This window comes from Mytilus galloprovincialis, chromosome 2 (genome assembly GCF_965363235.1).
Source record: "Mytilus galloprovincialis chromosome 2, xbMytGall1.hap1.1, whole genome shotgun sequence".
In the NCBI taxonomy this organism is placed as follows: Eukaryota; Metazoa; Mollusca; class Bivalvia; order Mytilida; family Mytilidae; genus Mytilus; species Mytilus galloprovincialis.
In genome coordinates this window covers 93376089-93389055 of record NC_134839.1, presented here as the reverse complement: position 1 = coordinate 93389055, position 12967 = coordinate 93376089, and the positions used below count along the sequence as shown (strand labels likewise).

The 12967-nt window shown below is 32.4% G+C and overlaps 1 long non-coding RNA gene across 1 annotated transcript in view; it reads right to left on the bottom strand.

Moving 5' to 3' along the window:
• Positions 1-12967, bottom strand: part of LOC143064905 (uncharacterized) — a 48786-nt gene that overhangs the window by 15973 nt on the left and 19846 nt on the right. The window contains exons 2-3 of the long non-coding RNA XR_012975346.1: positions 10093-10189; positions 1260-1310 (exon numbers count right to left, since the gene is read on the bottom strand). This is a non-coding gene — a long non-coding RNA (uncharacterized LOC143064905). The remainder of the gene's footprint in view (positions 1-1259; positions 1311-10092; positions 10190-12967) is intronic.

Here is a 12967-nt window from a genome sequence, read left to right as displayed (position 1 = left end):
TAATTATGATAGTGATTGTTTTTCAATCCTAATTTACAAATTAAATGATTCAGATGCTTAATCATGTGTAAAATCGGTGTCGGGTATCTAAATACATGGTTAGATTTAGCATATCAAAGAACCCCATATATTCCAATTTTGGTGAAATCAAACAAAGATTGATTTTGGAACCCAATTTGGACCAACTTGAAAACTTGGCCTACATGTATAATCAAAAATCTAAATACATGTTTAGATTCAGCATATCAATGAACTAAAAATTTACATTTTTGTTAAAATCAAACTAAGTTTTATTGGTGACCCTTTCGACTTGAATGTAGACCAATTTGAAATGTGACCCAAAATCAAAAATCTAAATACACAGTTAGATTCGGCATATCGAAGAACCTAATAATTCGATTTTTGATGAAATCAAACAAAGTTTTATTTTGGACCCTTTGGATCTTATGTGGACCAATTTAAAAATGGGGACCAAATTCCAAAAAAATAATACACGGTTAGATTCAGCATATTTAAAAACCCCAAGAATTCAAGAATAAAACCCCATTGAAATTGGTCAAAACTAAGCAATTTATACAAAGTATAAGAAAAGTATTGTTTTGGCCACTTATTGGCCCCTTCTTCCTAAACAGTTTTGGCCATAACCCCAAAAATCAATCCCAACCTTCCTTTTATGAAATGGAACCTTGTGGTACAATTTCAGAAAGATCCATCCAACTTATTGTCTGGAAACTAGAAAATACTTATTTTGACCCCTTTTGGGACCCTTGTTCCCAATCTGTTGGAACCATAACCCCTAAAAGTCATAACCTTTCTTTTGTGGTTTCAAACCTTGGGTTAAAATTTCATAGAGATCCATTCACTTACACTAAAGTTATTGTCCGGAAACTAAGTGTCTTCGGACGACGCTGACGACGACGACGACGACGTGATACCAATATCCGAACGCAAAATTTGTTTGCGGTCGTATAAATAAAGGCAACAACAGTATACCGCTGTTCAAAATTGTTATGTCTTGTGTACTTAAATATTATTTGTCTGTTTGTCATTTTTTTAGCTAGGGCGTTGTCAGTTTATTTTCCATCTATGAGTTTGAATGTCCCTCTGGTATCTTCCCTCTTCTGTATCTAAGATTTCAGTTCACATCTGTAGTGCATAGAAGTCATGCATTTGTATATCTAATTGGGGGTGTAAGCATTAATCCATGGTTTACAGAAGAATTAAATAAATAAATGATTGATATTGTTTATACAACATACCTGGCTCTTCTATGTGAAGACAGTTTACTGACGGTTTAGACACGTAATGCACTGAAAAGTTATATAACTCACATGACATTAATGAATATTTATGATGCGATGGTAACTAGTTCAGGATAATAATTAAGTACGCCAGACGCGCGTTTCGTCTACATATGACTCATCAGTGACGCTCATATCAAAATAGTTATAAAGCCACACACGTAAAAAGTTAAAGAGCATTGAGGATTCAAAATTCCCAGAAAGTTGTGCCAAATACGGCTAAGGTAATCTATGCCTGGGATAAGAACATCCTTAGTTTTTGAAAGTTTTGTAAACAGGAAATTTATAAAAATGACCACATTATTGATATAAATGTCAACACGGAAATGTTGACTACTGGGCTGGTGATACCCTCGGGGACGAAACGTCCACCAGCAGTGGCATCGACCCAGTGGTGTAAATAGTTATCAAAGGTACCAGGATTATAATTTAGTACGCCAGACGCGCGTTTCGTCGACATAAGACTCATCAGTGACGCTCATATCAAAATATTTATAAAGCCAAACACGTAAAAAGTTAAAGAGCATTGAGGATTCAAAATTCCAAAAGGTGTGCCAAATACGGCTAATGTAATCTATGCCTGGGATAAGAAAATCTTTAGTAAACAATATGTTATCTGTATTATTGTTGTTATGGACCGGCACTAAACCGGTCTGTGGCACCGTTAAAGTCCACAATTCCTCTAAGGTCCACAACACCGCTAAAGTCCAAAACAAATTTCCGCTAAAGTCCACAACGCCGCTAAAGTCCACAAACTTTCCGCTAAAGTCCACAAAATTACCTCCGCTAAAGTCCGTTAAAGTCCACAATAACAAGTTCCGCTAAAGTCCACAAAAAAGCACCGTTAAAGTCCACACCAATTTTTTTTATTGTAAAAACATATTATTCGTTATTTTTATCCCGTTAGTACAATACAAAGCATTCACTGGGGTAAAGCTGATGACCGTAACTGCATTCACGGTCATCCCAAGATGTCGGATGAAAAATTAGGTCAGTTTCTGTATTGTCTGTTAAAGTGTTTCTATATCATTTTCTTTACAAATCATACATTGAAACGATGTAAATTTACAAAAGAATCACTCGGAAATCACTAATTACTTCTGAGAAATGTGCATGAAACGGGAAATTCGATTTGAAAAAATCGCCAAGATGACCGTAAATCACAATCGAGATGACCGTAACAGAATCAGCGATTCATAACAAGGCTGACCGTAACTGCTTTTAAGATGACCGTAATTTGTAAATGATGACCGTAACTTTTAAAGGATGACCCTCAATTCTAAGAAATATCCGTAATTATACAACTATCTTTTTGTATGAAATGATTGCCAAAAGACATGCAAATGAACAGGAAGAGAAAACATGCCACAAAAGCGCGATAAAATGACACCTTACAAGCATAATAAAAAAAAATGGGGTGCACAGCCTTCAACTGCTCGACAAAAGATTTTTGTTTGTTTCTGGGATTCCTTTTAATGACATATAATAAATACACATTTTTAAAAATGCCAACAAATTGCATGTACACCCATTGATATTATATCGTCTTTCATTTTGTCGTGCAAATAAAATAACAGAAACATTTTGAAAATATCATTGGAATAAACTAGTGAAGGTGAGCTCCAGCAAAGTAGATCCTTAAAATAGTATTGTACGAAAAGCGTATCACAAGGCGGAACGTTGTCAATTTGTGTATATACAGAAATGTTATTCATACAGTCAGGATTCTACTTCTTCAAAATTATCTCCCCATTACGCCAGTTCATGCCCACAATCGTAGAAATGGAAGCCATTGTAGGGATGACGCTCTGCCAATTTTGCTCTTGAAAACTGATAAATTTATCCACATAGCACCATTACGATCGATCGTTATATGTCAGTTATATTTTAAAAGACAAATGTATCTACTAGCTAATGAGCATTAGTTAATGATCTTGTCTGCATTGATAAAACTTAAAAATATTGTCTGTTCGGATGTCAGATGGAATTTTTGAAAATTCTTAAGCATTTAAAAAAATTCTAATTAAATATTTCGTGGAAGGGCAGACTAAACATTTTCAGTGGTTGAAGATTATAAACCCTAGGTATCACACACAAGAAAATCATATTTTTTCGAAGATATCCATTTTCATCATCCAAATTAAAAGACTGTCGTCAAGTACTTTTAGAAAAAAATAGCTATTCGAACACACCTAATCTGTTTTTGTGATTCATTAGATAGGTATCTCACTTAACCCATATATTTCATCTTTTCGTACTGTCATTTTTTTTACGTTATAAAGTCAACCTGTAGCTTTGATATATAATAATGATAGAATCTGAAGCGAGATGCTATATAAAATACTCTTGCTTTGTACGTTTTAAAGACAAAATATACACCCCAAACATGCCCTAACATAAAAAGGTGCACTCGATTTTTCTCTTTTCGATACAATCGTTACCTGTTTTGGGGAATTTTTTCTTGATTCACATAATGGAAGGGCAGACAAGAAAATTTCTGAACTAAAAGATTGATATGTTCTCCGTCCGTGATAAAAAAAAATCGGAGGTTCTGCATTTTCTACATCCAACTTTAGATACTATATATAAAAAAGAAGATGTGGTATTATTGCCAATGAGACAGCTATCCAGAAAAGACCAAAATGACACAAACATTAACAACTATAGGTAACCGTAAGGCCTTCAACAATGAGCAAAGCCCATACCGCATAGTCAGCTATAAAAGGCCCCGATAAGAACCATGTCGTCGACTTTATATCTTATTGTTTTGCATTACTATGTAATAGATACATTGAAAACTTATGCAAATGGTGTTTTTAAAATAAGAAAATTGTCGTTTTATTTGTTTCTATTAACTTTTTAAAATTTTGTTACTATATCAAACATTACAGTTAACATTTATCGCTTTCTTGATAAACACAGAGCTTCGATTCTTTTGTTCTATTTCAAAAGTGTTTCCGCCTGCATATATCAAGACAAATTAAGATTTTAATCTGCTTCATCTAGAACCATACACATGGGCTCGATTACCAAATATTCGTATGTATTATTAATGTTTTTAATGCTCCGGATCTATTTATTGGCATTATGTTTTTCTGGTCTGTGCGTACGTTCGTCCGTTCGTCTGTTTGTTTGTCCGTTTGTCCAGCTTCAAGTTAAATAAAATTGAAACTTAGTACACATTTTCCCTATGGTATGATCTTTTTGATTCTAAAGCCAAATTACAGTTTTATCCCATTTTCATAGTCCACTAAACATAGAACATGATAGTGTAGATGAGGCATCCGTGTACTAGGGACACATTCATGTTTCTTCAAATTTTCGTCGTATCGCTGTCAATTTGTGTTAAAATTTTAACGTCGATATCAATAAATATTTCATTGTTTACGAAATATGCAATTTACTATCATTGTTATAAATCCTAAATATGTCTAATTATATTATAGTTCAAAACAAGAGGCTGTCACAACGACAGCAAACCGGATTTATTAATATTTATTTGTGTCCTGGCAATATCACAAGAACCATTACTGATGAATGGTGAAAGTGAAAATCGTCAATATCAAATTTGACCTCCATTTTGTCATCAGTATCAACATCTTAAAATTTGAAAAGCTTAGATTGAATGGTTCATGAGTAAATGCAACAACGTGAATGGAAACGCCATTTCACAATCTTTCAAGAACCATAACTCCTGAACTGTAAAAGTCAAAATCGTCATTATTGAACTTGACCTCTAATTTACCATCAGTAACAATATATAAAAATTTCAAAAGCTTTGGTTGAATGGTTCATGAGAAAATGCACGGACACGACTGGAAACTCCATTTTTCAATCTTTCAAGAACCGTAACTCCTAAGCGGTAAAAGTCAAAATCGCCACTATTGAACTTGACCTCCATCTTGTCGTCAGTAACAACATATTAAAATTTGGGAAGCTTAGGTAGAACAGTGCATGAGTAAATGCACGGACACGACTGGAAACTCCATTTTTCAATCTTTCAAGAACCATAACTCCTGAACGGTAAAAGTCAAAATCGCCATTATTGCACTTGACCTTCATTTAGTTGTTAGTAACAACATATTAAAATTTTAAAAGCTTTGGTTGAACGGTTCATGAGTTAATGCACGGACAACATTCGATTGCCGCCCATCATCCCGCCCGCCCGCCCGCCCGCCGTACATCCTCAAATCAATAACCGACATTTTTGTCACAAAAATCCGGTTAAAAAGAAATTTATGAAACATATTTATATCCGCTAACCGAGCCCTTATTGAGATCGACAAACTCAACAAAAAAGCTTTGAATACAATACGGATATTTCTTAGAATTGATGGTCATCCTATAAAAGTTACGGTCGTCCTATATAAATTACAGTCAGTCTTTACAAATTACGGTCATCCTTTACAAGTTACGGTCATCTTTTTACCAATCACGGTCATCCTTGTTTTATGTTACGGTCATCTTGAAAATATTTTGATTATGATTTACGGTCATCTTAACGATTTTTTCAAATCGAATTTCCCGTTTCATGCACATTTCTCGGAAGTAATTAGTGATTTTCGAGTGATTCTTTTATAAATTTACATTGTTTCAATGTATGATTTGTAAAGAAAATGATATAGAAACACTTTAACAGACAATACAGAAACTGACCTAATTTTTCATCCGACATCTTGGGATGACCGTGAATGCAGTTACGGTCATCAGCTTTACCCCAGTGAAGCATTGGCCTTTCTTCTCGGTAATATTTTTTTTTTATCAGTTTGATACATGAAAAAAGTACAGTATCGGTATATGATTTTGTTCTATCAATTTTGATCTTGATGGCCAATTTGGACATCATTTCTAAAAAGTTGGTAAATTCGTTATTTATTATTACTGCATTCAACGAGTAATGTTTTTCTCTAATTCTTTGCATATACTCACTTTTTGACATAATTAATGTACAAAGCAAATGTGCCTCCTAATCTATAACATTTGAACGGCATGCAACAATCTTGATTATATCATTAAACAAAAAAATACTAAGTTTATGAATTCCCAAAGGTCTCCTGTCGCAAAACTTTTAACCAACGTTTAACGTTATTAATTTCTGTTATGATTTTCAGAACGGAAAAATGAAGCCAGTATGATAAATTCCAAATAAAAAAGAAAATATTCTATGCTTTAAGTTATATTTTTATCGATTAGTATCAGATATCGATGCGTTGAATGGGTTTCTACCAAAATGTCACAACAAAACCTGATTTGATCGATATAGGAAGATGTGGTATGAGTCACAGTGCCAATAAGACAACTCTCTATCCAAGTTAAAATTTATAAAAGACCATTATAGGTCAAGGTACGGCCTTCAACACGGAACCTTGGCTCACACGTAACAGCCAGCTATTAAAGTCCCCAACAATTACAAGTGTAAAACCATTCAAAAGGAAAAACCAATGCCCATAAATGGGGCTTAAGAAAATATACATACACTAGTTGTTTATCTTGGTAAAGTGTTTTAATCACATGTAAAATTACTCACAAGATTAATTTCTATAAACTCACAAAACGCTAAATCTGTTCTACAGTATTTAACCAATAAAATTGTATTGAAAAGAACAGAAACATTCTTTGATATTATATAATTCGTAAAAGTTTCAGCTTAAAACTTCATACTAGTCTTCCATTTAGCCTTTTCAAAATACTAAAAAAAGTATCTTTAAAAGAGAATAAAGAAACGAAATTAACTCTGAAAGCGATACCGTGAACTTTGATGTGACGTACATTTTATCAATCAATATGACTATAGGATAGTTCAACAATTGTTGGTGTTCGGGCTCAATGCAAGATGAACGTTCCTATCGCCTTTATTCTATATCCACATCCTGTCTTTATCCTATATCCACACCCTCCAATGCTCATACACACTTATTTTTATTAGTTCTGGATTTCTCAACACACAAATACGTCGGCAAGTTTTTTTTTATTTGGTCATACTTTTCTTCGGTTAGTTTTGTTTTTCATTTTTGGTGTAAATCAAATTTTTGGATAAGATATAAACTTTGTGTTATATCATCAGAAATTGAGAATTAACGCTTCAAAATAGATAAATTACCAAATAAACAAATAAACCTATGAGAGGTCTGCTTCTATTGGTATTAATTTTGATTAAAATCTTACATGAAATAGTTCCTAAATATTTGTTATGAAAAATACCCGTAGATTTCATGATATATATATAACAACTAATTATAGGTGACAAATACTTCTGACCATTTTACTTTACTGGCTTATCGGTTTTTGAAGTACAACGTTCCTAAATGTTCTAAAAACTTATCTTCCAAAATATACATGTATGTACTCCCATAACTTCAATTGCAATTTGAGCATTTGAACTTAATTTCATACTAAAAAATGTAGCGTCACTTTTTAGCTCGCCTGGCCCGAAGGGCCAAGTGAGCTTTTCTCATCACTTTGCGTTCGGCGTCGTCGTCGTCATCGTTAACTTTTACAAAAATCTTCTCCTCTGAAATTACTTAAACAAAGTGTAACTAAACTTATCCACAATCATTATAAGAGTATATAGTTTAAAAAATGTGTCCGATGACCCTGCCCGCGAACGAAGATGGCAGACATGGCTAAAAATAGTACATAGGGTAAAATCAGTTTTTGGTTTATATCTCTGAAACTGAAGCATTTAGAGCAAATCTGACGGTGGCAAAAATGTTCATCAGATTTAGATATATCTGCCCTGAAATTTTCAGACAACCAGTTGTTGGGTTGCTGCCCCTGAGTTCTTTGCTATTATCTTAGATATTATTATAGTATCTAATGATATCTTATACTATAAATTATGATTTTAACCTTATTTTACATGATTTCCAAAGGATCAGTAAATACAGGTGAGCGACACAGGCTCTTAAGAGACTCTAGTTTATTTGGTTAAAGTTTTTATTTCATTTTCTGACTCTTGATAAATTTGACAAATGCACATGTATGGTCCACATTGTACGCGTAAGGGTTCAATTAAATCAGATATACTCATATTGTCTGGAACATATATATACATGTAGCATTGTTGAAAAAAAACTTATACTTGTACTCATCATGGATAATACACAATACAGAACCACATCCGCTTATAATTTATTCAATTCATCTTTCATTCTGAAACAAATTCATTTTCCTTTTTGAAAACAAAACAAACAGTTGTTTATAATGTCTGTGTCATTTTGGTCTCTTGTGGACAGTTGTCTCATTGGCAATCATACCATATCTTCTTTTGTATATGCAAACCAAAGAGTGATGGAAATCTGCTGAGCACCACAAAATGCATGAATGTGTGGTATTCTTTATCATTATTTTGATTTCAAAAAAGAACATGATGGATCCAAGTCTATTTTTGAGATTTACGGACCGTTTTGGCTGCTGTGGAACCTAACAGACACTGAATGGAAATCTTACTTATGTTTCATAGATATTGCAAAGGAAATTTAAATATCAAATATAGGCTCCAAATTATGTCTCCAGCATATACATAAAGAGAAAGCTATGTTGGAGTTTCTTGTGGATGAACAAATATTTACTAAAGAATAAAAAGAGTATAATAGTTAGATAACTTTAGAGAAATGTTGTCTGTTTGATTGATAGAAAATCGCATAAAAATCGATAAAGCAAATACTATAATTTTTTCATTCATCAAAAATATAATTTATGCTAACAAGAAATACTTTCTAAGAACAAAGTCCGTGCTTTTAATTGGATCTATAATATCGGGTGTAAAAAACAGAAAATTGACTTTTGATAATGAAAAAAAAATGTTTGGACTTTAACGGCGCTTTTTTGTGGACTTTAGCGGAACTTGTTGTTGTGGACTTTAACGGTGTTTTCTTCTGGACTTTAGCGGAGGTCATTTTGTGGACTTCAGCGGAAATTTTGTGGACTTTAGCGGCGTTGTGGACTTTAGCGGTGTTGTGGACTTTAGAGGAATTGTGGACTTTAACGGTGCCACACCGGTCCTTTATATGATATGGGATTGAGATTGTTACATGAGTTTCTGTGGATCTACATTTCATTATTTTCTGCGGTATATGAAAATAAAAGATTTTAGGAAATTGAAATAAATACATTTTTATATTATTTTTTTTTTTTGTAAAAGTATTTATAATTGGCCATAAATGATGTCTTTTAAAACAAACCACGCACACAAAATGCATTTGGAAAACATATCAGTAGTCGATATACATGGGAATGTCTCACAAATAAACCAGACATCTGATATCTCTTAGACGATGAAAAACGGCAAGTTGACATAGTAACACACAATATTGAAAAAAAACGACTGACATTAAAACATTTTAGAGATTGTTGGTTAAATATACATTAAAGATATTTCTAATCAAATAGTAACTATTTCCATATATCATTATTCTGGAGTATTAATCCATTGTATACAGGGGAAAGAAAGACATATTAAAAGTAAAAACTAAACATTTTTTATTGTGTTTGTATGTATTTAAAAGACTTTCCCCAACAATTGCAAAGGATTATATTAAATACAAATATTTGTTTATCTGTATAAATTGAAATCTTAAAAAAATTAATTTCGTCTGAAGTCATGGTTATATAAAACATTAAAGTCTTTTGAACATTGAACCTTTTTAGTCAGTATGACAACGACTGGACCGGTTTATACATCTATAGATTCAGAAAAAAAAATATACTATTCTCTAAGGTATCCGAGGTTTTCATGGCTATAAAGGAAAAGAGAATTATTATTTTTTAATATAAATATTGGTCTTCATACCTGTAGATAACGATGGTCTAATGTCATGTTCTGTTGACTTCGAGATGTGCATATATATCAATACTAGAAGTAAATAATCAACCGCCATGATAGCAACCTGTGTGTAAACAAATTGTTTAATACAAAAATTACATACAAAAAAAAATATTTGAACTTAAAGTATTTGTTTTTTTATGATTACAGTTAATTAAATAATATTTGAATAAAATTAAAGCTTTTCATGACACTTTATATGAAATATGAGATAAAATGTGTTATTCGAACACACCTACTACTTGTTATATTTCACTTGACCCACATATTTCATCTTTTGACTGATGAATCTGTGGTCTCCATACTTAAATGTCAATATTGAAACATTCAAAAATATCCTGTACCAAGTTAGAATATTGCAGTTGATATCAATAGTTCATTTCTGTGTATGCTGGCGTTTGTTAAGAGCTTCTGTTGTTCCATTGTTTTTGTATTATAATTGATGTTTCCCTCGGTTTTGGTTTGTAACCAGAATTTGTTTCCGCTTAATTGATGTATGACTATTGAACAGTGGTATGCTACTGATATTATATGTGTGATAATGGTAAGTGGTTTCGATATTCAAGAATCCTATGCAAATTTACAAAGTTAAAATAAAAAGACGCAAAAAGTAGATATTTTTATCAATAATATTTCAACGAGTTAAGAGTCCGCCATCTTGGACTGTGAGTAAAATTAACCAAAGCCGTTTAAGCACAGTGATAGTTAATAATAATAAAATTAAAAAACCAGATGCTCCGCAGGGCGCAGCTTTATACGACCGCAGAGGTTGAACCCTGAACGGTTGGGGCAAGTATGGACAGAACATTTAAGCAGCTGGATTCAACTCTAAATTTAGATTGTGATTACATGTAAATAGTCGACACAGCATAGGTTTCTGACACAGAATAAATGTGTTCTAATGAACTTTATTTTTTTTATTTTTTTTTGCCTTTGAGGTATTCACTATGCTGTTGAATATTAATCCTCTCAAAAAAATGTTTGAAGAAATTATCTTTTTATTTATGAAATCTGAAATAAGAAAAATTGAACCCCCCCCCCCCCCCCCAATTTTTTTTTCACACCCCCCTTTCCCTTGTTCCAAAACTGATATCAATTCAAATTTCTAATGGAGTGTGCAACAATAACTACTCATTTAAATACATCATAAAATATCAAAATGTAAAAAAAGTGCTTGTTATCACTGAATGGTAAAGATTAAATAATTTATCAATTGGTAGTAAAAGTGAATATACATTGTATATTGTGTAAAACAATGATTTAAGTTGATTCTACTACTGTTCTGGACAAAGAAAGATAACTTCAATTGAAAATTTCTTGCTATTGTGCAATATTGTGCAATTAGATATTTCTTGGTATTGTGCAATACTGTGCAATTGAAAATACTTTCTATTGCACAATACTGTGCAATTGAAGATTTCTTGCTATTGCGCAATACTGTGCAATTGAAAAGTTTTTGCTATTGCACAATACTGTGCAATTGAAGATTTCTTGCCATTGCTGAATACTGTGCAATTGAAAATTTCTTGTTATTGCACAATACTTAATATAATAATTTTGGATCCTGATTTGGACCAACTTGAAAACTGGGCCCATTATCAAAACTCTAAGTACATGTTTAGATTCAGCATATCAAAGAAGCCCAAGAATTCATTTTTTTGTTAAAATCAAACTTAGTTTAATTTTGGGCCCTTTGGAATTTAATGTAGACCAATTTGAAAACCGGACCAAAAATTAAGAATCTACATACACAGTTAGATTTGGCATACCAAAGAACCCCAATTATTCATTTTTTTATGAAATCAAACAAAGTTTAATTTTGGACCCCGATTTGGACCAACTTGAAAACTGGGCCCATAATCAAAAATCTAAGTATATTTCTAGATTCAGCATATCAAAGAACCCCAAGGATTCATTTTTTGTTAAAATCAAACTAAGTTTAATTTTGGACCCTTTAGACCTTAATGTAGACCAATTTGAAAACCGGACCAAAAATTAAGAATCTACATACATAACACAAAAGTGCTCATTTTCAGAAAATCTAGAACTGGAAAATTAAACAAAAATGCTCATGAAGTCTATTTTCTATACTCAAATCCAAAAGACAAAATTATTGTGTGCAAAACCCGTGAAATTTAAGAAAATTTTGCATTTTCTCAGTTTATTTATGTCCTGATACTGTGCTGGTGGGTCCTGTCATTGTGCTGATGGGTCCTGATGATCACGGTGCTGGTGATTTTGGGTAAAAAGTTTGTCATATTTGAAACAAATGTTACAAAATCAATAAAATTTGGCTGATAATTGTATTCAATCGGATCTGTGACTTCTATTTTTACTTTAGTGCATTCATTTGGCTGTTCTATAAGCGTTTTCAAATAATAGTAACTTATATTACACAAATGAACAACATCTTCCGTCCAATAGCAGATGAAAATGTATCTAATTAGAATAGTTTTATTCAAGATAATAAACATCTTTGAATTGATAATTCTTTACATAATTGTTAACTTAAACAGTTTTAAAAGGTGCTTAAAGTAAAGCGACATTTATAAGAGGGGGTCTTTTATAGACATTAAGGGTTGACTGGTTTATTCAGTTAAATATGCGTTCCACACACCGCTCGCAACTCTATCAAACCAACCCTTCCTCCTTTCCTCATTCATTGGTACAGTGGTGTAACAACACAACAATTTATCACATAAAACAATAACATTAAGACACAAATTATTGAACAACACATACTCGCAGCTACTGTGAAAGCTAGTTCAAAGCCGCATTTTCAACTAATACCGGTAGATAAACCAAGTTGTCTTAGATAAAAAATCTCAATCGTACCGATCAT